The sequence below is a fragment of the Topomyia yanbarensis genome, chromosome 2 (genome assembly GCF_030247195.1).
Source record: "Topomyia yanbarensis strain Yona2022 chromosome 2, ASM3024719v1, whole genome shotgun sequence".
NCBI classification, from domain to species: Eukaryota; Metazoa; Arthropoda; class Insecta; order Diptera; family Culicidae; genus Topomyia; species Topomyia yanbarensis.
This window is the reverse complement of record NC_080671.1, coordinates 233,634,488-233,661,536: the sequence shown is the minus strand read 5'-3', so window position 1 is coordinate 233,661,536 and position 27,049 is coordinate 233,634,488. Positions and strand designations below refer to the sequence as shown.

The 27,049-nt window shown below is 49.7% G+C and overlaps 1 protein-coding gene across 9 annotated transcripts in view; it reads right to left on the bottom strand.

The window, feature by feature from the left end:
• LOC131678338 (putative uncharacterized protein DDB_G0282133) overlaps positions 1–27,049 on the bottom strand; it is a 2,723,618-nt gene that overhangs the window by 1,550,173 nt on the left and 1,146,396 nt on the right. The gene's annotated exons all lie outside the window — the stretch shown is intronic.

The window sequence follows — 27,049 nt, the reverse complement described above, 5'->3', positions numbered from 1 at the left end:
ATGATAGTCATCATAGCGGGCCGCCCCCATCTCCATCGTTCACGGGGAAGGATAAATGATAAGGTTGATGCGGAAGGTAGACGATTCATCAGACTCTTCCATATTTGTCGCGGAGTTGGTAGTTTGGAAGGGTTAAGATCTAGAATTTGCTCCAAGCAAGCGATGCGACCTGTAAAGCATAGTTTATTAGGTAGTTGTTTAGTTAGTCTTCGAGTACATTTTGAGTCGCTCGAAAAAGAAAAGATCTTGTTTAATTTTTGGTTCTTATTAAACTCTGGGTAGCCGGCTACCGAGAGTATCCTATGTTTTCAAATCAAAAGCAATTTGAACTCCACACGGCCGACCGTGGGGGTACTGCCTAGAAAAGTTAATCTTATCTGCTTAATGGGATCACTATCTATTGCAGCAGTATTTAGACGGATTTTATTGTTCCTTCTCCACGATATATTTAATAGTTTGAAAACGACCGAGTGTTAACACGTTATACAGACAAAGAGTTATGATAGCGCGAGGTGTAAGTATTTCCTATTTTACATATTGGATGATTTGTAAAATACACGTATACGAGCGATAAGGACCATTGAAGAGAAATACAAAGGATTATTAACCTGATACACGGTCTGGTTCGCAATAACGGAACTTGAAATTAAATAAACGTAAAAACATAAAAACAGACGCAGAGAATTTTCAGTACGTATTGACCCGCGATTATCGATACTAGTCAGATTAAAACCTTGTCCAGTTCGATCTGAACACTCGCTGTGAACAGTACGAATCGGTCAAAGCCCCGCATCGTTATTTGTTTTTCAGCTCGGTTTCAGCCACCCTGCTGTGCTTTCCCTATCGCCAGTGTAAGGAATATTCAGTCTAAGAGGTAGATCAGTAGGAAAGTGAGCGCGTCACCGCATAACGGGCCGTCGACTCCCTGTGCGGGGCGCGGACCACCTTGTATGGTGGTCTTCTGGCAGGTGAACTTTGTTGTTTTTTCCAAAAGTGCCATATTAAAGTACATGCACCCGGCCGTTCGTTGATAACAATCACACCAATAGAGCATCGATAGAGATACTGCCTTGCAGAACGCTCTGCAAGATTGTATACAAGTTAATAGTTGCACACAATACAGAGCGCGTCCACAGAACCATATACGGGAAAGCAACCATCGGTATAGTCTTTTAGACATTCCGAAAGTTGAAAGAATTTTTCCGCCTCGACAATCATTTGCAGATGGATGTCGACTCGCCACCCCCTAGTGGGGTGCTGCCTTTGAGTCACTTACTACCGCCATTTCTAAACTCAGGAGACCAGATAGACCAGCGAACGCTACTTCTGCGTGCGACTAAGGATGGAGAAGGAAACAGCCAAAGTCTACCCACTAATCCCTTCTTGGTTCACCTATACCTTAAAGAAGCGATCGGGATGGAGCCAACTAAATAAATAAAAGCGTCGAAGGAGGCCAAAGGTACCCAGTATGTGCTGCGTACATCGTCGAAGAAAGTGTACGAAAAATTGCTCAAAATAAATCAACTGTCAAACGGGACAAATGTGGAAGTGATACCCCATCCTCATCTAAACAAAGTGCAGGGCATTATTCACGACCTGGACACAAAGAACCTTCCTACGGAAGAAATCTTTAATGCATTGAAGGAACAAAACGTCATCGAGGTCAGGAGAATTACCAAATTGGTAAACGGCACGTCAACAAACACCCCGTTACTGGTATTGTCTTTCGCTGGTTCGCACCTGCCGGAATTTATTTTCCTCGGTCTAGTAAGAGTCCATGTTCGGAAATATTATGCCTCTCCCATGCAATGCTTCCGATGTGGTAAATTTGGACACGGAAGCAGAACTTGCGACCAGAAGGAAATATGCTTAAATTGCGGGAAAGACCACCAAACCAGCAAAGAAGCCCCATGTCGCGAGGTGAGCGAATGCGTTAACTGTAAAGGCAATCACTCGGCCCGTGATAGAAGCTGCCCGACCTTCCTAAAGGAAACCGAAGTGATAAGACTCAAAACCGACAATAATCTGACATTCATTGAGGCCAGAGCACTGGTCAAGCAAACAACACCAAACACATCATACGCATCTACCCTAAAAGGCAGACTAACGCCAGGATCTGATGAGAAGGAAAGAACAATCCGCCTGCTTCGAGAGGAGCTAGCGCAGCTCAGGGAGCGAACCGCCAATCAGCTATCAAGCGACAGCAAGGATGTCGAAATTTCCAAGTTAAAAGAGGAACTGCTTGACGCCAAAATTTTAAACAAAGATCTTCGCAATGAGATGGCTGCTCTGCGACTCGCTTTCTCGGATCTACAAAGACAAATAGCACTGCAGACACCCACAGATACCACCCGACCAAAGCCAGTCTCAACGATCCCGGTCAAGAAGTTAAACAAGGATCAAGTTGCTTCACTAGTGGAAGGAAATCTGATATTCACCACAAGCACAACCCAACAAGAATTCGAGAACAGAAGAAAAAGCCGAAACCGAAATAAGAAAGAGCGCGAAATAGAAAATCAGGACAAATCCCGAAGTCCACTAACGAAGGAAAACAAAACCAGAACCCAGAACATCGCACCGGATGAAGCAACCACCTTAAAACTAAACCCCACCGACCACTTTTCCACCTCCCAGTGGGAAACTAGCCAGGACGGCGCCACTTCGATTGACATCTCCGAATAGACAGAAACAATTTCAACAAAAAGCAACAACTACACAACAACAACAGCACACACCAGTAACAACAACCACAGCACCGGAAAAACTAAATGATGAACCAACAGAGAACAGAGTACAACAAAAAAACACAAGACAAACCAGGAGACCTATTGGGCACCATACCATTAGCCATCTCACCCGCATCGACCCTGTCCGGGGAAGTACCGGTCCACACCGATGAGCCCCCGGCGGCTGTCGGTGCGGGACCATCCTGCTCCCTTGTTCTACAGCCACAACAAAAAACCACAAACGCATCAACCAACGTACGGCGGATTAGCCGGCCGTCTCCGCTGCCCCGCCTAACGATGGGACACTGTGTAGGCAGACCACCCGCCTAGAATATGTAAAACAAATAACGCCGGACTCTCCGGCAACAAAGACGTTGACTGTATTTCCCTCAACACCATGTCAGTCCTGCGCAACTCCGAACACATCTCTTGGCGACCCGGAGCCTCCCGGCAGGCCTCCAGCTGGAAGCCCCAGAGGACGACCGCCTGGTCGCACCGACCACAGACTTCAAACCGACCAGGCACAAGCCCTTAGCCCGATAGCTGGATGTTCGTGGTACCCAACAAGATTCCGAAACAGAAGTTCCCGAGGAGAGGCAGCAAAAAACAGCAAAGTGGGCCGCCCACCATACCATCTGTCTTCACCGGAAGCACGACTTGCCAACCTACCACCACCCAGAAAACGGCAAAGGTCTACAACACCCCACACAGGCACCAGTCCAGAACCCAGAAGTAGGACCTTTGAGGAAAATGCCTATTTCCCTGCACTGGCCCTGTCCTGGGATGTCCCGACTGATGTCGACGAGCTCCAGGCGGCTGCCGGTACGGGGGGCCCGACTCCCCTCCGGAAAAAGGTCGCAACGCCCACAGCAGAAACTTTAACATCTCACATCAAATCCGGAAAAAGCAATCGACAAGGCAAAACGCCTCTCCCTCCGGACAGACCTTGGGCAGGGACGCACGAAAGACCACTGCAGAAATACCACCGGCAATCAATTCCCCCGCAGAGGAATCTACTGCCAGTATCGGCTGGCTCTCCAACGGAAGGCCATCCACCAGTAGCAACCGCCCCAATGTCAATTCCCCGGAACCCAGTTACCACACGCACCAATACACACTAGCAATACAGTGGAATATTAACAGTCTAAGAAACAACCTCGGAGATCTGCAGAGGACCATCGCCCAGACAAACCCTATCTGTCTAGCCTTGCAGGAAACCCACATCCGGAGAAAGACTGATCCGACTCCCTGGCTCAGCAACCGTTATTCCTGGGTGGCCTCGTCCGGAGCCAACATTCATCAAACGATCGGTTTAGCTATTCGAACAGATGTACCATCAGTACCGGTAGCAATCAAGACGGAGCTGATAGCAGTTGCCCGGAGAATCAACTACCCGTTCGCGTGCACAGTGGTCTCAATCTACCTCCCCCAGGGGAAGAACCAAGTCGGAGTAAAATTGAACCAACTCATCGATCAACTCCCAACTCCAGTCCTGATTATGGGTGACATGAACGCCCATAACACCGCATGGGGCTCTATTCGATGCAACCGCCGCGGCAACTACATCCTTCAAACAGTAGAGAAAAATGACCTCATAATACTTAATGACGGAGCCACCACCTTCCTCCGGGGACGAGCCATGTCCTCACTCGACCTCACCATCTGCTCTCGTTCCATCGCAAAGAAGCTTTTGTGGACCGTACTTCATGACCAGAGAGGAAGTGACCACTACCCGATTCACATTTCCTACGACCGAATACCTCCGACGACAACCAGACGTAAACGCTGGCTTTATAACAACGCTGACTGGGAGGAGTACGAGTCAAACCTAGCTGATCGAATCGAACCGGACCGGACCGGATGTACTCACCAGATGAAATCGGCAACCTCATCATCCAAGCGGCAAAACCGTGCATTTCTCGGACAAGTGGAGCATCCCCCAAAAGGGCGGTACATTGGTGGAACCCAGAAGTAGCCCAACTAATTCGCGAACGCAGGAAGGCACTCCGAACCCTTCGAAGGACACCCATCAATCACCCTCTCTGGGAAGCACGAGCCAGCAACTACCGCCAACTTCGTAACACTGTCAGAAAAACCATCACCGACGCCAAAGAAGCCAGTTGGAACGAATTTCTTGACGGGATCCATACTGACTCACCAACCAGCGAACTATGGAGAAAAATCAATGCATTAAGCGGGAAAAGGAGGCATTTTGGATACTCGCTCGAAATCGACGGCATCACAACCACCCAACCAATCGAGATTGCCAATGAATTAGGCCGCTACTTCTCCTCTCTATCGGCCAATACATCTTTTTCGCAAGCCTTCCTCAGGAGGAAACAACAAGCTGAACTATCTCCAATCGTTTTTCCACCTGACAACGGCCCCGAGTACAATCAGTTATTCACGGGAATGGAACTCACAGCAGCACTCAACCAAGGAAAAGGAAAAGCCACCGGTATAGATAACATCGGATATCCTCTCTTGAAACATCTGCCTCCAGAGGGTAAAAGGGCACTGCTGGCCAGTTACAACAGGATCTGGGAAGGCGGGTCTTTCCCAGAGTCCTGGAGTACCGCCCTCATCATACCACTTCCCAAAAAGAATCAAGGCAAGAGAACGCCGAACGACTTTCGACCAATAAGTCTGTTGCCGTGTACCGGAAAAGTCATGGAAAGAATGGTCAACAGAAGACTCATTACCCTACTTGAATCAGAAAATCGCCTTGACCGTCGTCAATTCGCTTACCGTAAAGGCCTTGGAACCGGTGTTTACCTTGGGTCTTTCCGGGAAATAGTCGGGCAGGCCGTCGCTGATGGAATGCATACGGACATCGCCGTTCTGGACTTGGAGAAGGCCTATAATACCGTGTGGCGCCACAGAGTTCTTAGACAACTTCAACAGTGGGGAATCCGGGGCAATCTAGGGCAGTTTCTTCAACGCTATCTACTCAACCGGCGATTTCGTGTCGGCATTGGTGGTAGCCAATCCGACGTTTTTTGCGAAGAAAATGGAGTCCCTCAGGGATCTGTACTGGCTGTGACCTTGTTTCTCGTCAGCATTCAGTCTGTATTTGCCCATCTTCCGAAGGGGATTTTCATTTTCATTTATGCTGATGACATCATACTAGTCGTCGTTGGTGAATCCAGAAACCGCAACAAAATCAAGTTGCAAGCGGCTGTAAACGCCATCGGAAAATGGGCATCTTCGGTAGGTTTCCGGATCTCCACCAGCAAATGTGTTACTGCTCACTGTTGTCCATATAATCACGTGGCAACTGGCAGACCAATAAAACTCAACGGCTTCCTAATACCCTTTAAGAAGGAACCGAAAATACTTGGTGTAACAGTTGATAGGAAGCTCACACTCCTTACGCACTTTCGGCAACTAAAACGGGACTGTGGCAGTCGGAAAAGGCTTGTTCGCACCATCTGCTCCCGACACCCGAGGAACAACCGCAATACTGCCCTCTACATCATCCAAGCCCTAATTCCCAGCCGCTTGTTCTATGGTATTGAGCTAACATGCCAAAATCTCGAAGGTCTGATCAACACCCTTGCCCCACTTTACCATGGAGCAGTGCGCACTGCCTCCAACCTACTCCCCAGCACACCAGCAAATAGTGCATGTGTTGAAGCCGGAGTCTTGCCCTGCAGATGGGCGACAGCACTAGTCACTCTGAGGCGAGCCCTCGGATTCCTGGAAAGAACCTACGGAGGAGATTGCCTGACACTTGACACAGCCAAACAAATCCACATGGAATATACGCAAACACCTCTTCCACCGCTAGCGGGTCTAGTCAGAGTGTGGCATCGTCCATGGAGTGCACGTGGCCCAAACCTGGACATCAGCCTCCCTAGATCAGTGGGGGCGAGCGCAGCTCCAAGTGTTGCACAAACGAAATTTCTTGAAGTGATTGAAAGAAGATACGCAAACCACGCAAAGCTCTATACAGACGGATCCAAGACTTACCAGGGTGTAGGGATAGGAGTTAGTGGCATTGGAGCCGGTCTCTCACGCCGCCTTCCAGCCACCTGCTCCGTTTTCTCGGCAGAGGCAGCTGCAATCCTTCTGGCCATACGCAGGAGCAAGAGAATCTTCCGACAGTGATATTAACAGACTCTTTATCAGTGCTATCAGCACTTCGAACAGGGGAGTCACGACACCCGTTTGTACAAGCCATCGAAGCAACCTATGACCCACTGACCACCATCTGTTGGGATCCGGGGCACAGCGGGATCCAGGGAAACTTAGACGCCGATCGGTTGGCCTCTCTCGGTAGAACCTCGCCCACATCCTTTACCAAGAAGGTACCGAAAGAGGACATTGTCAAGGCTTTTCACCATTGCATTGTTCAGCATTTTACCAACCATTGGAGATCTTCTACCGGCTATCTCCAGAAAATTAAAGGATCCATTGACAAATGGACGGACCGCCAGAACCAAACTGAGCAGAAGGTGCTCTCTAGGCTGCGTGTGGGGCACACCAGAGTCACTCATCCGCATACAGTTTCCAGAGCGGATCCACCAGTATGCAGCTCCTGCAACACTAGGCTCACCGTTGAACACCTTCTGACCAACTGCCTGGAATTTGCTGATTTGCGTCGCTTCTATAATATACCCACGTCTATCAGAGACGCCCTATCAAACGACTCGACGCAAGAAGAAGTTCTACTGCTTTTCCTCAAGGACGCCAATATCTTCGATGCTGTGTAGAAGTCCAGTACCAAGCCCTTCAAACAACATGTGAAGCTCCTTCGCCTAATTTTTTGGGGGCCGAAAATTCATCGTAGACCTACGCTTCAAATACTAACACAACTGTAATTCTCATTGGTCCAGCGCAAGAAACAACACAACTACAGAGACTTTGAAATTAAAAAAGGAGATTTATCAATCGAACGATAATTTACCCACTTTTGTTAAATGCAATGTAAACATATATCCATTTAATTCATTAAGGCGAATGACCCTTGGGGTTAAAGCCCAAATAAACAAACAAACAAACTAAAACCTTGTTGCGGCTAATCTTCGATCAGCTATTCGTTTTTACGGTAGTGTTGACTTGATTAGATCTATTCGCACCCTCTCATTCTGCTACTATCGGCAGAAAGCAGTTAATCATGCCCGGTTCACTCACTAAACTAAATCGACTCTTTTGATCGGTTTAGTGATTCGGTTTAGTACTTTGAAAAATGTTTGAGATGAAACGGGAAAATGTATATTTATAAGGCGTTAAGAGTTAAAATTTGGGTGAAGCGAATTGATCAAATCTTTTGTACATTATAATGTATCATTTCAATAACATTATTTTTATATGCAAAAATATCGACAAGCGGCTCGACGACGAAGCTTTTTGTGGAATGTTTCTGAAGAAAACACGATTTGCGGTTTTAATTGTATTTAAAAATTACTTAATCGATTTATTTCAAACTTTGCATACACATTCATACAAGAACCTAACCCTTACGTTGAGTCTTCGAGACAATTTTTCATTTAAGAGTTTTTTACTCATTTGAAATAAAAATTGCTATTTTTCACTGAAAAATTTTGCCATTTTCAAAATTGGTTTCTCCCTCGAAATTACAACTTTTATTAAACTTAAGATTCATTTGCCCCTTCTCTAGTTAGCACCCAATCGTCGCCAGTCTAAGGACCAAATGTCATGAATAGACTTAGACTCGCGTGGAGATATGCTATAGGAGACTTGTGAGATCTAAAGAGATTAGAAAAACAAAGAAACAACATGTTCCGTCCGGCATCCGAACTCAGCTATAAGCTTCTACAGCTGAATTGAAACTCCAAACGGAACATAGCGTCCTCCTACCATTCTAATCTCTTTAGTGAAAACTATGTTATCTAACCAAGAGAAAGGCAAAAATTTGGTAGTCAAAAAAGTTAATTTTCGCCAATTTTTTTTCGAGATTGCACTGCAATCTCAACGTTTTATGCATTTTAAAGACATTTGGCATCCAAAATACAAATTCTATTTCGAAATATTCCTTCACTCCTCCTTTTAAGAATTTGCAGTTCAGTTTATATGGGTCCAATCAATAAAATATTCAATAGCAGCCGATGGGAAGATTGTACCTTTCATTTGAGACTAGATTTGTGCCAATTGGTCCAGCCATCTCTGAGAAACAGATGTGACATTTTTTCCACATACACACATACACACATAGGCACACGTACGCAGACATTTTCCGATCTCGACGAACTGAGTCAAATGGTATATGACACACAGCCTTCCAGGCCGGGTAAGGTTGATGATTTTCAGAGTGATTGTATAACTTTTCATATAGAAAGGCAAAAATGTGGAGTCCAAAAAGTCAATTTTCATCAAATCTCAACGTTTCATGCATTTTATAGACATCTGGCATCAAAAATACAAATTCGATTTTGAAATTTTCTATTACTCTCCCCTTTGAGCATTTTTCAGTTCAGTTTACATGGGAATTTGCTTTATGGCCGCACTCTTCAACCCGTAATACCGGACACAGAAATCCAATCAATGAAAAATTCAATGGCAGCCGATGGGAAGGTTGTTCCTTTCATTTGAGACTAAGTTTGTGCAAATCGGTCCAGTCATCTCTGAGAAACAGAGGTGACTTTTTTCCACATGCACATATACTCATACACACATACGCACAAACACATACACACACATACATACATACACGCAGACATTTTCCGATCTTGACGAACTGAGTTTAATGGTTTATGACACACAGCCCTCCGGGCCGTGATTAGGTTGACGATTTTCAGAGTGATTGCATAACCTTTCTATATGAGAAAGGCAAAAATGTGAAGTCCAAAAAGTTAATTTTCGTCAAAAAAATTTGTTTTCAAGTTTGCATCAAATCTCAATATTTCATGCATTTTAAAGACAGATGGCATTCGTTGTTGAGCGTTCAGTCGAGACAGAAGTCTTTAATTACCAGTCCGTACATTCTATAGCGACAAAAAATAGTGCTTATCTGCATTCAAGGTTATTTTGCGCACTCCCCGCCTCGTCGAGGTTTCAATGTTTTTTCCCTACTTTTGTGTTTCTGTTTCTGATTACCGTTAGCCAGTTAGTGACCAGTTAAGCAGCGTTCTTCTAGTAAGCCGTCCAGGTACCGATACATACACAAGTTAAGTATTAGTTTACATTTCCCCTTCTTGGTTCTCTTACCAACGTGCACCGGGCAATAGGCCCGTGCAAAAATGACTTCCCCTGACGGCAATTCATCTCAAGGTAAGATGGACGTCGAAACAAAATCGGCTCCCCGGCTCAAAGAATATCCAAGCTCGGCCACCGGGCCATTCGTGATTTTCGTGTTTGAATCTGTTGCAGATTTCTCTAGCTCTGACGGATCGCTATTCGGCCGTGACAGAAATATCGAGAATTCGCTCTGATAAGCTTCGGGTGGTTGTTAACAGTTTAACTCAGGCAAACGATATTGCTGGCTACGGGCCCTTTACGAGGGAGTACAGGGTGTATATTCTAGCTAGCAGGGTTGAAGTCAGCGGGGTCGTTTCCGATTCGAGTCTGAGTTGCGAGGATCTGCTAAAATATGGGACTGGCTGTTTCAAAGACCCCATGCTTAAGCCAGTGAAGATACTGGAATGCAAACGTTTGCATTCAGCATCAGTTGAAGCTGACGGCAAGAAAATATACGTCAACTCAGACTCTTATAGGGTGACCTTCGCCCGTTCTGCTCTACCTAACTATCTTCTCTTTGACAAGATTCGTCTACCTGTTCGCCTCTTTGTGCCGCGGGTCATGAACTGTACTAATTGTAAACAATTGGGATACACAGCCTCCCATTGTAGCAATAAAACCCGTTGTGGGAAATGCGGTGGGAATCATGCGGATGATTCCTGTGGAAAAGATGTCGAAAAGTGTCTCTACTGTGGGGGAAACCCACATGATCTCCCTTCATGTCCCGCGTACAAACAGGGCGAGGAGAATCGTAAACGTTCCTTTCAAGGACGCTCTAAGCGATCTTTTGCAGAAATGCTTAAGATAGCTACGCCACCTGTCTCTACGAACATCTATACCAACTTGTCTACTGACGAAGGCGACTGTGATGAACCCCAGGAGGGAACATCTTCTGCTGTGCCTTTACTACCCCCTTTTAAGAATTTGCAGTTCAGTTTATATGGGTCCAATCATTAAAATATTCCATAGCAGCCGATGGTATGATTGTACCTTTCATTTGAGACTAGATTAGTGCTAATCGGTCCAGCCACCTCTGAGAAAGAGGTAAAAAATTTTTCCACATACACATACACACATACGCACACACACAGACATTTTCCAATCTCGACGATCTGAGTCGAATGGTATATGACACAAATCCTTCCGGGCCGGGATAAGGTTGATGATTTTCAGAGTGATTGTATAACTTTTCATATAGAAAGGCAAAAATCTCAACGTTTCATGCATTTTAAAGACATCAGGCATCAAAAATACAAATTCGATTTTGAAATGTTCTATTATTCCCCCCTTTGAGCATTTTTCAGTTCAGTTTATATGGGAATTTGCTTTCTGGCCGCACTCTTCAACCAGTAATTCCGGAAACAGAAGTCGAATCGATAAAAAATTCAATAGCAGCCGATATGAAGGTTGTTCCTTTCATTTGAGACTAAGTTTGTGCAAATCGCTCCAGCCATCTCTGAGAAACAGAGGTGACTTTTTCCACATGCACATATACACATACGCACACACACATATATACATACATTAGCTCCGCTAGCGAATGACGGATCTCAATAGTAGCATGTCTGTAATAACATACGTACCTGGAACTATTGAGAACCAGAGCTACAGGTCCAAAGCCCTGGTAAAGTAGGATGGTTGTGATGATCTGGGCCGCGGTCACCACGTAAAGCAAAATAGGTGATCGAGGGGGTGAAAAGATGCTCGATCGTTAACGGAGCCTGTGGGGTACCTGGGCAACCCCCACAGTAAGCGTCCCTTACCACGTTACTGTGGAGCTCTGGCGTGGCGGACCTTTCTTTCTCGCGCAACTCGTGGGTATCAACATGAATGAAGTGAATAAAAGTAAAAACAATAATCAAACGGAGGTGCCGAACCCCTTTGCTAGAGGTGGTTTGGCGAGGTCTCCCCCCGTGGGGAGAGTAGTGGAGCGACGAGTGTTGTATCTGATGGCACCAGTGACCCCCCAGCAGTGGTAGATCCCCTTTGCTAGAGGTGGTTTGGCGAGGTCTCCCCCCGTGGGGAGAGTAGTGGAGCGACGAGTGTTGTATCTGATGGCACCAGTGACCTCCCAGCAGTGGTAGAAAATAGCCCTACCAACGCGCTGGACGGGCCACTATCTGCGATGCGCAAAGTGGTGGAACAGCTCGATGCAATAATCGAGTTCACTAGCGCGAAACAAAATATTATCAAGGAGCTGAAATAGAGCCTTCTGATGCTCCGGAAGGCTGTTCGTGTCGCAAGACAGGAACAGCAAGCTTACGCCAAGAGGGTGGAATGTCGGGAGAAGTCCGACAAAGGAACCCAAACAGTGGCCTCCAAGAGGGAGGGAAGAGAGAAAGCCGATATAGGTACCCAGACAGGGGCCTTCCCCTTCCCCTTCCATGCAGCAGTCATGTCGCTCGAAGCGGCGGCTGAGCTCCCCTCGAAGGGCACAGGCAAGGGCAATCGCAAGACGGCGTCGAACGCTAAGCGCCCTAGGAGGTCACCAGGCGAGGGTGAAAAAAGCAACACCACACGGCGTGTAACCGTCACGGCCAAACGCCGTTTGGTCAAAGTAAACCGGGGCGAGAATACCCCCGCTGGGCAGAGAGAAGGTACCAGCAACTCGGTGCAACCGGGGTAGGGGGGCGTAAACCCCTGGACGCTGGTGACCAAGAAGAAGCCGGCACCGACACCGGATGTACCGCGGCCCGCGAAGAAGGCCAAGGACAGAGGCGAGGCCTTGTGATTAAAACCGACAAGGACAAATATGCCGACGTCCTAAAGTCGATGAGGGCGGCCGAAAGCCTCTCAGCCCTCGGGCAAGACGTGCGCAGCGTGAGACGCACCAACACAGGAGAAATGCTTCTGGTGCTGAAGCGAGGCGCACAATCTAGTGCGGTGTATAAGGCCTTGGCCCAAGAGGTCCTTGGTGAAGGCGCCCAGGTCAGGTCGATAGGAGCGGAAATCACTCTTCAGTGCAAGCATCTGGACGAGTTCACGACCGCAGACGATGTCGTCGCAGCCGTCAACGAGCAATGCGACGTGACAATCGAGCGGGCCTCTGTTCGTTTTAGCGGGGGACCCTCCGATACCCAAGTAGCCTACCTCAGGCTACTGAAGTCGGATGCCAAAAAGGTTACCGAGAAAGGTAAACTGAAGATGCCCAATTAGCATACCCCAGCCGCCTTCAGTGGATAGGTGCTATCGGTGCCTTGAGTCCGGCCATAAGTCCTACGAGTGTAAGGGCACAGACAGGAGCAAACTATGCCGTCGCTGCGGCGAGGAGAGGCATAAGGAGCGGGGCTGCACTAAGGCGCATAAATGCCTTATCTGCACCGCTAAGAAGCAAGCCCGTAATCATGCTAAGGGCGGACCTTCGGTGAGGCAAATAAGAAGAAGCCGTGAACGTTACACAGCTAAATCTTAACCATTGTGCAGCAGCCCAACAGCTGCTGTGGAAGTCTGTCTCGGAGTCGAGGACAGATGTCGCCTTCCTATCAGACCAGTACAACATTCCTGTCGGCAACGGCAATTGGGTGTCGGACGGGTTTGGAATGGTGGCAATCTGTACAACAGGACGGTTCCCAGTTCAAGAGTTAATACACTCCTCCGCCGAGCGTGTTGCGATTGCCAAGATCAATGGTGTGTTCTATTGCAGCTGCTACGCTCCACCAAGGTGGCCCATAGAACAGTTCAACCAGATGATCGACAGGGTCTCGACAGACCTGAGCATCCAAGTCAGTCTCACACGGTATGTTAAGGGTGAGCACAAAAGTCAGCCTCACATGGTATGGTAGAGGCTAGCACAAAAGTAAGCCTAGCAAGGAACGAAAAAGGTGAGCACACAAGTCAGACTCGCATGGTATGTCAGAAGTGGGGCCTAAGAAAAAAAAATGTCCAACATGGGATGCCAGGGGGAGTGACAGAGGTATAATAGAGTGGCACGATTGAGAGTGAACCAGGTGATAGGGTGAGCACTCAAGTCAGCCTCACATGGTATGGGTGAGGCGAGCACAAAAGTAAGCCTAGCAAGGAATGAGTAAGGTGAGCACACAAGTCAGCCTCGCAAGGAACGAAATAGGTGAGCACAAAAGTCAGCCTCATGTGGAGTGTTTGAGAGTGAATCAAGGTGCGATAGAGAGAGCACCCAAGTAAGCCTCATACAGGACGTATGAACGCGTGAGTGAGAGTGAATGAGAACATTAAGTACAGCCATCCCCCCAGAAGTAATACCGAGAGGTAGTTCCTGGGGGGGGGCGATGGCGGAGCCCAATGGAGTTTAGTCGGTATTACTGGCAGCGTCACCATTCGTGCCCGACACGCCCCCAGTACACCTCGTGCGGTAGCTTGGACACCTACCAATAGCACGTGTACTGGGCTAGGACATAAAGGTCTTCTCCATTGTAAAAAAAGACCTAGTGGGCCGGAAACTGGTAGTCATAGCGGGAGACTTTAACGCTTGGGCAGTGGAGTGGGGCAGCCGCTGTACAAATAGCAGGGGCCAAGCTCTAATGGAGGCGCTTACGAAACTCGATACTGTGCTAGCTAACAATGGCTCCGCTAGTACATTCCGTAGAAACGGGGTGGAGGCGTGGATTCACGTAACATTTGCCAGCCCGAGTCTGGTTCCAGGCATGGAATGGAGGGTAGACGAAGGCTACACCCATAGCGATCATTTAGCAATCCGCTGTAGGATCAACTATGGCGTGCAGCATCTGAGGGCGGGAGAACCCTGTCAGGTACGCGGGTGGAAGTCCAATCACTTCGACAGCGAAGCTTTCATTGCGGCCCTGGGGCTGGAGGCCAACACCGATAGTCTAAGCGAGGATGCGCTGGTGGCTATTCTACCACGCGCGTGCGACGCCACTATGCCGAGAAAAACCCTGTCTAGAAACGGCAGATGCCCGATGCCAACGCGAATCCGTGGAGTGACGCCTACAGGATTGTGATGGCGGAGACCAAAGGGGGCTCTTCACCCCCAGAACGGTCTCCGGACCGGTTGGCGACGATTATCGAAGTACTCTTCCCGTCTCAAGCCACAAGCCCCTAGCCACCTGCATTACGAGACAGTTCGGGCACGGCAACGGTGGCTCCAGTGATGAATGAGGAACTACTCGCAGTGGCTAAATCCCTAGCAATGAACAAAGCTCCAGGGCCGGATGGAGTTCCAAACAACGCTCTCAAGGCAGCGATCATAGCGAACCCGAACATGTTCAGGCTAGCTATGCAGAGATGCCTTGACGAGTGCCGTTTCCCCGATAGATGGAAAAGGCAGAAATTGGTGTTGTTGCCGAAGCCCGGGAAGCCGCCAGGCGACCCATCGGCGTACAGACCAATCTGTCTGATCGACACGACCGGCAAACTGCTTGAGAGGATCATTCTCAACAGGCTAACCCCGTACGCAGAAGGTACGGACGGCCTGTTAAGCAACCATCTTGGCTTTCGGAAGGGTAAGTCCACAGTGGACGCTATCAACTCAGTGATAAAGACTGCCAAGATAGCGATCCAACAAAAAAGGCGAGGCATTTGATACTGTGCCACGGTGTTCCTAAAACAGTTATTAACAAAAAATGACCATAAATTTGTCAAACGGCATTCAAAAGATACAGTATCCAAGCATCTTCTCAGTGAATTTCAAAATAATCCATCGAGGGATTCGAGAGAAATTGCAATTTGAAGTTTTATGACACGTTTCATAAGGCTACCAGCAAACACCCACGGGTTTGGTCCTATCTCTACGAACAATTTTTTTTTGTTTACTTATTTAGTACATGGCATTCGAAAGATGTAGTAATCAAGTATATCTCCTGCAAGTTTGAAAATATTTCATTGACGGAATCGAAATTTATAACGGTTTGGATGTGGTATGCGGTCATAGATGGGTTTTCTACCAGACTTCAAGCGTGAATCCATGTTTGTCCATTGACTATTTAGATCGTTTATACGTGTCGCGGTTTTTAAAGGAAAACCTGACCATTTAGTAACATAAATATAATGTACATAAGGTGTTATTTATATGGTGCACAGAAAAAATATGAAAATAGGGTTGTTTACCAAACGTTAAATATAATGTGAAAACTAAAAAAATGAATGAAAGTTGGAATGTTTACTTTAAAAGGCCATATCTCAATGGTTTGGTTTGTTGACCGATTCTAATTATTTTTTCATTATTGAACAGGTAAACATTTCATTGTTAATTTTCAACGACGACGGGCACGGCTAACTAGTGATTGGTTAGCTGGAGCGAAAAAGGCCAAGCGCAAAAAAAGGAGTGAATGGTCTGTTCATGCCGAGGCAGGTTTGGCGCAGCGACTGGCAACCGCGTAAGGGGTAAACCCAGCCACCCCGAAGCAAGACAGAAGAGCGAGTGTATAGGCGTATAAGTGGACTGCCTCATGTCAAGACGGGAGGGTCGTAGCGTAGTATGTTGGGACTTAGCTATCGATGCCTCATGGCGTGGCAGAGGAGTGAAAGGGTGAGCATCCAAGTCAGTCTCACACGGCATGTTAAGGGTGAGCACAAAAGTCAGCCTCACATGGTATGGTAGAGGCTAGCACAAAAGTAAGCCTAGCAAGGAATGAAAAATGTGAGCACACAAGTCAGCCTCGCATGGTATGTCAGAAATGGGGCCTAATAAAAATGTCTCACATGGGATGCCAGGGGGAGTGACAGAGGTACAATAGAGTGGCACGATCGAGAGTGAATCAGGTGATAGGGTCAATTTTTTTTTGCGGTTACATCAAATCTCAACGTTTTATGAATTTTAAAGACATTTGGTATCAAAAATACAAATTCAATTTTTAAATTTTCCTTTACTATTCCCTTTGTGCATTTTTCAGTTCAGTTTATATGGGAATTTGCTGTGTGGCCGAACTCTTTAACCCGTAAGTCCGGAACCAGAATTCCAATCAATAAAAAAATAATCAATAGCAGCCGATGAGAACGTTGTACCTTTGATTTGAGACTAAGTTTGTGCCAATCGGTCCAGCCAACTCTGAGAAACAGAGGTGACATTTTTACCACATACACACATACGCACATACACATAGATTCCCCACTCAAGAGGTGGTAGAACGTTCTTACGAGGGTTTCGTGATAGCCAAAATCAACGGTATCTTCGTATGTAGCTGTTACGCTCCTCTAAGGTAGACAGCAGAGCAGTTCAGCCTAATGCTGGAGCAGTTAACCGAGCAGTTGATCGATCAGAAGCCGGTTGTCATTGGTGGTGACTTCAACGCATGGGCTGTGGAATGGGGCAGTAGAGTAACCAACGGGTTGGACGGGAGGGGGTCTATCATCGATGTCACATTCTGTAGTCCCTCATTAACGGCGAGCATGGATTGGAGAGTATGCGAAACGTATGCGCATAGTGACCACCAGGCGATTCGCTACCGTGTCGGTCAACGGAGCCCCGCGGCAGTACAGAGAAGGGTGACCGGCGAACGAAAGTGGAAGACGAAAGCCTTCAACAAAGACCTCTTTGTTGAGGCACTTCGGCCAAACGGCGAGACCGAAAACGTGGATGCGGCTGACCTAACAAGAAGGATTGTGGCGGCTTGTGACGCCACAATGCCGCGAAAACTGGAACCACGCAACAAACGGCGTCCAGCTTACTGGTGGAACGAGACGCTTAGTACGTTACGCGCTGCTTGTCTCAGAGCCAGATGGCGGGTCCAAAGAGCAAGGTCGGAACCAGATAGAGAAGAGCGTAAGGCAGCGTTTCGGGAAGCTAGGCCCGCTTTAAAACGGGAGATCAGACTCAGAGTGCCACAAGGAGCTGTGCCGAGAAGTAGCCACCAATCCCTGGGGTGACGCATACCGAGTCGTGATGGCGAAAATGAAGGGTCCGACGACGCCAGCCGAAATGTATCCGAGCAAGCTGAAGATAATCGTCGAGGGCTTTTCCCGAAGCACGATCCAACTATATGGTCACCGACACCGTACGGCGAAGAAGAAGGAATAATCACGGATCGGCAAGTGACTAACGACGAGCTAGCAGAAGTATCGAAGCGCCTAAAATCAAAGAAAGGCCCTGGTCAAGATGGAATACCAAACGTGGTACTGAAAGCTGCGATCCTGGCACATCCGGACATGTTCAGAATAGTGATGCAGAAGTGCCTAAATGAAGGCAACTTCCCCGAAATGTGGAAGGTCCAGAAGCTGGTGTTGCTGCCGAAGCCAGGGAAGCCACCTGGCGATCCGACCTCGTACAGGCCCATATGCCTGCTGGATACACTCGGAAAACTCCTGGAAAGGATCATTCTTAACAGGTTGACGAAATTCACGGAAGGAGAGCGCGGACTGTCCAAGATGCAGTTCGGTTTCCGCAAAGGAGCATCGACAGTGGATGCAATTCGGATAGTGCTCAAGAGTGCTAAGATGTCATCTAAACAGAAGCGAAGAGGAGATCGATACTGCGCTGTGGTCACGATAGATGTAAAGAACGCGTTCAACAGTGCCAGCTGGGAAGCTATCGCTGCAGCGCTGCATAGAATGAGGGTTCCCGACTATCTATGCCAGATCCTGAAGAGCTAGTTTCAGAGCAGAGTGCTGGTGTACAAGACGAGCGAAGGGCAGAAGCCATTGCGTGTCACAGCGGGCGTTCCTCATGGCTCCATTCTCGGTCCAACCCTTTGGAACGGGATGTACGATGGGGTCTTAATGCTGTAGCTGCCTAGGAAAGTGAAAATCGTAGGTTTCGCGGACGACGTGTCACTAACGGTGATGGCTGAGACACTTGAAGCAGTGGAGGTGTCGGTGATGGAGACAATAGACGCGATCGAGAGCTGGATGAACTGGGTCAAGCTGCAAATAGCTCACCACAAGACGGAGGTGTTGTTGGTCAGTAACTGCAGATCGGTTCAACGGATGCAGATCGACGTCGGGGGGACGTGATTGCATCGAAGCGTGCATTGAAGCAATTGAGAGTTATAAACGACGACCGGTTGAGCTTCAACAACCACGATTACGCCTGTGAAAAGTCGGCGAAGGCAACGAATGCAATAGCGAGAATCATGCCAAACGTCGGCGGTCCGAGAAGCAGCACGAGACGTCTGCTATCTACTGTTTCGTCATCGATACTCCAATATGGGGTTCCTGCCTGGAGTGCTGCGCTGAAAACCAAGCGGAACCGTGAAAAGCTAAACAGGACATTCCGACTGATGGCCGTACAAGTCGCGAGTGCCTACAGAACAATATCGCCGGAGGCAGTATGCGTTATCGCCGGGATGATCCCCATCTGCATTAGCCTGGCGGAGGACGTGGAATGCTATCAGCGGAGAAATGCACGTAACGCTAGGAGACTGGTTCGAGCGGACTCGTTGGCAAAATGGCAATAGGAGTGGGACAACGCGGAGAAAGGGAGGTGGCCTCACCGACTCATCCCAAATGTATTGGCCTGGATACATAGGAAGCATGGGGAGGTGAACTTCCATTTGACGCAGTTTTTGTTCGGGCACGATGCTTCCGGAAGTACTTGCATCGGATTGGACATGCTTCGTCACCCCTTTGCCCTGGTATGACAGTGGACAATATCGTCGAAGAGATGTGCCGTGACGAACATACCTGGGACACTGTCAACAGAGTGGTCTCGAGCATACTCTCCGAGCTGCAGAGGAAGTGGCGAAGAGACCAACAAGAAGCCACAAATCGAGTTTCGAGAGAAATTCCGCCGCTGGGGAACTCTCCAACTGTGTAGACTGGGTCCACCGCCGGGGACCAGTTGAGTAGTACAAGACGTAGCACCGAGTTGGGTCGCCGGGCGCCTGGGAACCGGACGTCAAGCTTCACCGGAATCGCTGAACCGACCTCGACATCCTACCGGGTAGCTCGTGAGTAGGCTAGATCCACCGCCGGAGATTAGACCGAGTAGACCGCGTCGCAGAGCTAGCAGTGGGTCATTGGGGCGCTGGCGAACCGGAAGTTACGCTCCACCCAGGATCGCCGGATAGACCTCAGCACCTACTGTATGGCCCATTGAGTAGGCTAGATCCAGCGCCGGGGACTAGATCGAGTAGATCGGGACGACGCGGAGAGCTAAATGGCTCACAAAAACGAACATCGGAATCAGGAGAAATCTACCGCTCGGTTGGAGGAGAATAGGCTAGATCCATTGTTGGGGACTAGACTGAGTAGTTCGCGAACAAGTGAGGGCGGGAGCTGAATGGCTCATCGGGAAAGTAGAGCGAAACGGAACGAGAGGAAGCCAAAGGGCTCAAGAAATTGTGGTGCTAAAACAAAAGAAAAATCGGTTTCGGGGGAGCCTCCTTCGCCGGGGAACTCTCCGTTGGCGTAAGCTAGATCCACCGCCGGGGACTAGACTGAGTAGACCGCGATGAAATACCACCAGTCGCAGGTCGTCGGGGCATCAGCGAACCGGACGCCCTGCTCCACCGGATTCACCGAACTGAACTCGACATCTGGTTGGTTGGCTCGGTTTCGGGAGAACTTCTCTCGTCGGGGAATTCTCCGTCGGAGTACGCTAAGTCCATCGTCGGGGACTAGACCGAGTAGTTCGCGAACAAGTCTAGTGCTCAACGAGTAAACGGCGCTGAATGGTGCGAGAAGGGAGTAGCGGTGCTAATTGATACAAGGGAGCCGAAGGGCTCGGTGAATTAGACAGTCTGAAGTTTGCCGCCCAGACTGTATTCGTAGGGGAGGAGCACTAATCCTCGATTCACAGCCAGCTTTCCAACTGCCATGCAGAACTTGCCACTCTGTGTGGATGGTAGAGAATTGGTGGTGTGTAGAGGAGTAGGGCTGTAACCCTGCGGAAGAAACGAACTAGTAAGTAGTTGAATTAGAGTGTGTGCTATGCACATAAAAACCCCTCCCCGAAGTAATGCCGTATCGTAGTGCCGGGAAGGAATAAGGTTCTTGGCAAGAGCAATGTTTTTTAGCGGGTCAGGTGATGGCAGCCCAAACCCGTTCCCTGAGGCATTGGGGTTTTGTACATTTTCCCTTAGGTCTAGGGTTTTCCTGAAAAGTTTTTTGCTGCTCTCTAAAGAAAACATACACGTACATACATACATACCCAAAGGTGTGCGCCAGTAGACGTAGGTTGCTAGCAGGTGTCGCCGTATCTATCTTTAGATACGGTGGACCGTCCTGGGCGAGAGCACTGGAAGTAACGCAAACAGGAGAGCAGCTACCGCTTGATGTGTCTCAGAGTGATATCTGCCTACCACACGGTATCACACGATGCATCCTGCGTGATAGCGGGCATGATGCCAGTCGGGCTGGTCATCCGGGAAGGCGAAGAGTGTTTTGAATTGCATGGCAATAGGGGAGTCCGCGAGCGTGCCAGGGTGACCTCGGTCGCCAGACGGGAGCGAATGGGATAACTCCCTGAGAGGTAGGTGGACCCACCGGCTGATACCTAACATATCGAGCTGGGTGGGAAGACCCCATGAGGACAGGAATTGTGTCACTTCCTTCTGACACAATTCCTGTCAGGTCATGGCTGTTTCCGACAGTACCTCCACAGGTTTGGGCACGCGGCGGCCCCAGTCTACCCAGACTGCCAGGTGTTGACGAAACTGCGGAACACATACTATTCGTATGTCCCCGATTCGACGTCGAAAGAGGAGCTATGCTTGACGTATGCGGCAGGGACACAACTCCTGATACCCTTATACAGGGGATGTGCCAAGCGGTGGAGAAGTGGAACGCAGTCTCGACTGGTACCACTCAGATTGCCTGCAGGTTGCAGAGAATATGAACGCCGAGCAGCAGGCGATGAGCATGACTAATTTGGGATTGGTTAGTTAGAGCGGAATGGGTTATGCGCGGAGAAATGAATGAATGGTCTGCTCATGCCGAGATGGGAGGGTCGTAGCGCAGCGTAGATTGGTGGTACCTTTAGCTATTGACACCTTGTGGCATGGCAGAGGAATGTAGGGTGAGAGTGAGTGCGAACATCAGGCACGAGTGAGTCAGTACGTTAAGTACTGCCATCCCCCCAGAAGAAATGCCGGAAGGTAGTTCATGGGGAAAGATGGCGTAGCCCAATGGAGTTTAGTCGGTATGGCCTCTTTTTTTTTTTTTACAATGGAGAAGACCTTTATGTCCTAGCCCAGTACACGTGCTAACAGTAGGGTCCAATCTACCACACGGGGTGCACTGGGGGCGTGTCGGACTCGAATGGTGACCAGCCATTAATACCGACTAAACTCCATTGGGCTCCGCCATCATTCCTCCCAGGAACTACCTCTCGGTTTTACTTCTGGGGGGATGGCTGTACTAAATGTACTCATTCACTCTCACTCACGCGAGGCTTACTTGGGTGCTCTCTCAATCACACTTTGATTCACTCTCAAACACTCCCACATGAGGCTGACTTTTGTGCTCACCTTTTACGTTCCATGCGAGGCTGACTTGTGTGCTCACCTTACTCATTCCTTGCTAGGCTTACTTTTGTGCTCGCCCTACCCATCCATGTGAGGCTGACTTGGGTGCTCACCCTATCACCTGATTCACTCTCAATCGTGCCACTCTATTGTACCTTTGTCACTCCCTCTGGCATTCCATGTGGGACATTTTTCTTAGGCCCCACTTCTGACATACCATGCGAGGCTGACTTTTGTGCTCACCTTTTTCATTCCTTGCTAGGCTGGCTTTTGTGCTAGCCTCTACCAACCTGTGAGGCTGACTTTTGTGCTCACCCTTAACATGCAGTGTGAGACTGACTTGGATGCTCACCCTTTCACTCCTCTGCCACGCCAGGAGGCATCGATAGCTAAGTTCCAACATACTACGCTACGACCCTCCCGTCTTGGCATGAGGCAGTCCACTTATACGCCTATACACTCACTCTTCTGTCTTGCTTCGGGGTGGCTGGGTTTACCCCTTACGCGGTTGCCATTCGCTGCGCCAACCTACCTCGGCATGAACAGACCATTCACTCTCTTATTTTGCGCTTGGCCTTTCTCGCTCCAACTAACCAATCACTAGTTAGCCGTGCCCGCCGTCTGTTGCTCGGTTCGCCAGATTACCTGTAGCCTACTGGCAATCTGGATGGTAGCAGCCGAGACTGCGTTCCACTTCTCCACCGTTTGACACATCCGCTGAATAAGGGTATCCGGGGTTGTGTCCCAGCCACAGACGTCAAGCATTGCTCTTCTTTCGACGTCGAACCGATGACATACGAACAGTATGTGTTCGGCAGTTTCATCTACACCTGGGCAGTCCGGACAGGCTGGGACCTCCGCTTGCCCGAACCTGTGGAGGTACTGACGGAAACAGCCATGGCCTGACAGAAATTGTGTCAGGTGGAAGTGAACTTCCCCATGGGGTCTTCCCACCCAGCTCGATATGCTAGGTATCAGCCGGTGGGTCCACCTACCTTTCGAGGAGTTGTCCCACTCACGCTGCCATCTGGCGACCGAGGTCACCCTGGTGCGCTCGCGGGCTCCCCTATTTCCACGTAGCTCAAAGCACTCCTCATCTTCCCGAATGACCAGCCCGACTGGCATCATGCTCGCTATCACGCAGGATGCATCGTGTGATACCGTGCGGTAGGCAGATATCACTCTGAGGCACATCACGCGGTAGGTGCTCTCCAGTTTCTGTAGGTAACTGGTTACCCTCAGTGCTCTTGACCATGACGGGCCGCCGTACCTGAGGATAGATACGGCAACGCCTGCCACTAACCTACGTCTACTGGCGCACACCTTTGAGCTGTTGGACATCATTCTCGATAGTGCCGCAACAGCAGTCGACGCTCTCTTGCACGTATAGTCGACATGGCTGCCGAAGGTCAGCTTGTCGTCTATAATGACTCCGAGAGACTTCAGACTTCGCTGTGAAGTGATCGCGACTTCTCCCACATGGATAACTGCATGTTGTTGCGACTTGCGGTTGTTGACGATAACTACCTCCGTCTTATGATGAGCGAGCTCCAGGCCTCTCGCGCTCATCCATTCCTCCACCGTGCTAATCGCGTGTTCTGCGGTTAGTTCTACCTCAGGAATTGACTACCCGTAGACCTCCAAGGTTACGTCGTCGGCAAAGCCGACGATCTTGACCCCAGGAGGGAACTTCAGTCTCAGAACCCCGTCATACATGAGGTTCCATAGCACCGGGCCTAGGATCGAGCCCTGCGGGACTCCGGCGGTAATCGGAACCCTTTTCTGACCGGCATCGGTCTCGTATAGCAGTACGCGGTTTTGGAAGTAACTTTCCAGGATCCGGTACAGACCCACCGGTAGGCTAAGCTGGTGTAACGAGAGCGCGATGGCATCCCAGCTTGCGCTGTTGAATGCGTTCTTCACGTCAAGTGTCACTAACGCACAGTATCGAATACCTCGCCTTTTTCGTTGGATCGCTATCTCGGCAGTATTTATCACTGAGTTGAGAGCGTCCACTGTGGACTTACCCTTCCGAAAGCCAAACTGGTTGCTTGACAGACCGTCCGTACCTTCCGCGTACGGGGTGAGCCTATTGAGGATGATCCTCTCAAGCAGTTTGCCAGTCGTGTCTATCAGACAGATTGGTCTGTACGCCGATGGGTCGCCTGGCGGCTTCCCGGGCTTCGGCAACAGCACCAGTTTCTGCCTTTTCCATCTATCGGGGAAACGGCACTCGTCAAGGCATCTCTGCATAGCTAGCCTGAACATGTTCGGGTTCGCTATGATCGCTGCCTTGAGAGCGTTGTTCGGAACTCCATCCGGCCCTGGAGCTTTGTTCATTGCTAGGGATTTAGCCACTGCGAGTAGTTCTTCGTTCGTCACTGGAGCCACCATTTCGACCGTGCCCGCACTGTCTCGTAGTGCAGGTGGCCAGGGGCTTGTGGCTTGAGACGGGAATAGTACTTCGATAATCGTTGCCAACCGGTCCGGAGACCGTTCTGGGGGTGAGGAGCCCCCTTTGGTCTTGGCCATCACGATCCTGTTGGCGTCACCCCACGGATTCGCGTTGGCACTCTCACACAGGTTGTCGAAACACGCTCTGTTGCTGCTTTTAATAGCCTTGTTAAGGGCTAATTTCGCAGCTCGAAACACTTCACGGCGGTTCTCTCTTGCATCCTCGGTGCGAGCTCTTTGCATCCTACGTCTAGCTCTGAGACAGGCTGACCGTAGAGCTGCAATCTCGGCACTCCACCAGTATACCGGGCATCTACCGTTTCTTGGCAGTGTTTTTCTCGGCATAGTGGCGTCGCACGCGCGTGATAGAACAGCTACCAGCGCATCCCCGCTTAGACTGTCGGTGTTGGCCTCCAGTCCCAAGGCCGCGGTGAAAGCTTCGCTGTCGAAGTGATTGGACTTCCACCCGCGTACCTGACAGGGATCTCCCGCCCTCGGATGCTGCACACCATAGTTGATCTTAAAGCGGATTGCTAAATGATCACTATGGGTGTAGCCTTCGTCTACCCTCCATTCCATGCCTGGAGCCAGACTCGGGCTGGCAAAGGTCAAATCAATCCACGCCTCCACTCCGTTTCTACGGAATGTACTAGCGGAGCCATCATTAGCTAGCACAGTATCGAGTTTCGCAAACGCTTCCATTAGCGCTTGACCCCTGCTATTTGTACAGCGGCTGCCCCACTCCACTGCCCAAGCGTTGAAGTCTCCCGCTATTACTACCGGTTTCCGGCCCACGAGGTCCGACGAGAGCCTGTCGATCATCTGGTAGAACTGTTCTATTGGCCACCTTGGTGGGGCGTAGCAGCTGCAATAGAACACACCATTGATCTTGGCAATCGCCACACCCTCGGCGGAGGGGTGTATTACCTCTTGAACCGGGAACCTTCCAGTTGTACAGATTGCCACCATTCCAGACCCGTCCGACACCCAATTGCCGTTGCCGGCAGGGATGCTGTACGGGTCTGATAAGAGGGCGACATCTGTCCTCGACTCCGAGACCGACTGCCACAGCAGCTGTTGGGCTGCTGCACAATGGTTAAGATTTAGCTGCGTGACTCTCACGGCTTCTTCTTATTTAACTCGCCGAAGGGACACGAAGGTCCGCCCATAGCATGTTTATGGGCTTGCTTCTTAGCGGTGCAGATAAGGCACTTATATGCCTTAGTGCACCCCCGCTCTTTATGCCCCTCCTCGCCGCATCGACAACATAGCTTGCTCCTGTCTATGCCTTTGCATTCGTAAGCTTTATGGCCGGATTCTAGGCACCGATAGCACCTGTCCACTGAAGGCGGCTGGGGTATACTAATAGGGCATACCGACCAGCCGATCTTCAGCTTCCCTTTCTCGGTTACCTTTTGGCATCCGCATTCAGTAGCCTGAGGTAGGCTACTTGGGTGCCAGAGGGTCCGTCCCTCAATCGCACAGAGGCCCGCTCGATTGTGACGCCGCATTGCTCCTTGACGGCTGCGACGACGTCTTCTGCGGTCGTGAACTCGTCGAAGTGCTTGCACTGGAGAGTTGTTTCCGCACCTAGCGACCTGATTTGGGCGCCCTCACCAAGGACCTCTTGGGCCAAGGCCTTATATACTGCACTTGATTGTGCGCCTCGCTTTAGCACCAGGAGCATCTCTCCTGTATTGGTGCGTCTTACGCTACGCACATCCTGCCCAAGGGCCGAGAGACTTTCGGCCGCCTTCATCGATTTAAGGACATCGGCGTATTTGTCCTTGTCGGTTTTTAACCACAAGGCTTCGCCTCTGTCCTTGGCCTTCCTCGCAGGCCGCGGTACCTCCGGTTTCGGTGCCGGCTTTTTCTTGGTAACCAGCGTCCAGGGGTTTGAGCCCCCCTTCCCGGTCGTGCCGGGTTGCTGGTACCATCGCTCTCCACACTCTCGCCCTCGCTTACCTCACCCAGGCGACGTTTGACCTTGACGGTTGCACGCCGAGTGGTGTCGGTTTTGGCACCCTCGCCTGGCGACTTCCTAGGGCGCTTCGCATTCGATGCCGTCTTGCGATTGCCCTTTCCCTTTCCCTTCGAGGGGAACTCGGTCGCCGCTCCGATCCACGTGGCTGCTCCGTAGCAGGTAAAGGCCACTGTCTGTGAACCTCTATCGACCTTCTCTCTTTCCTCCCTATTGGAGGCCACTGTCTGGGTTTCTCTGTCGGGCCTCTCCCGACATTCCACCCTCTCAACATAGGCCTGCTGTTCCTTTCTTGCGACGCGAACAGCTTTCCGGAGCTCCAAGAGGCTCAACTTCAACTCCTTGGCTATATTCTG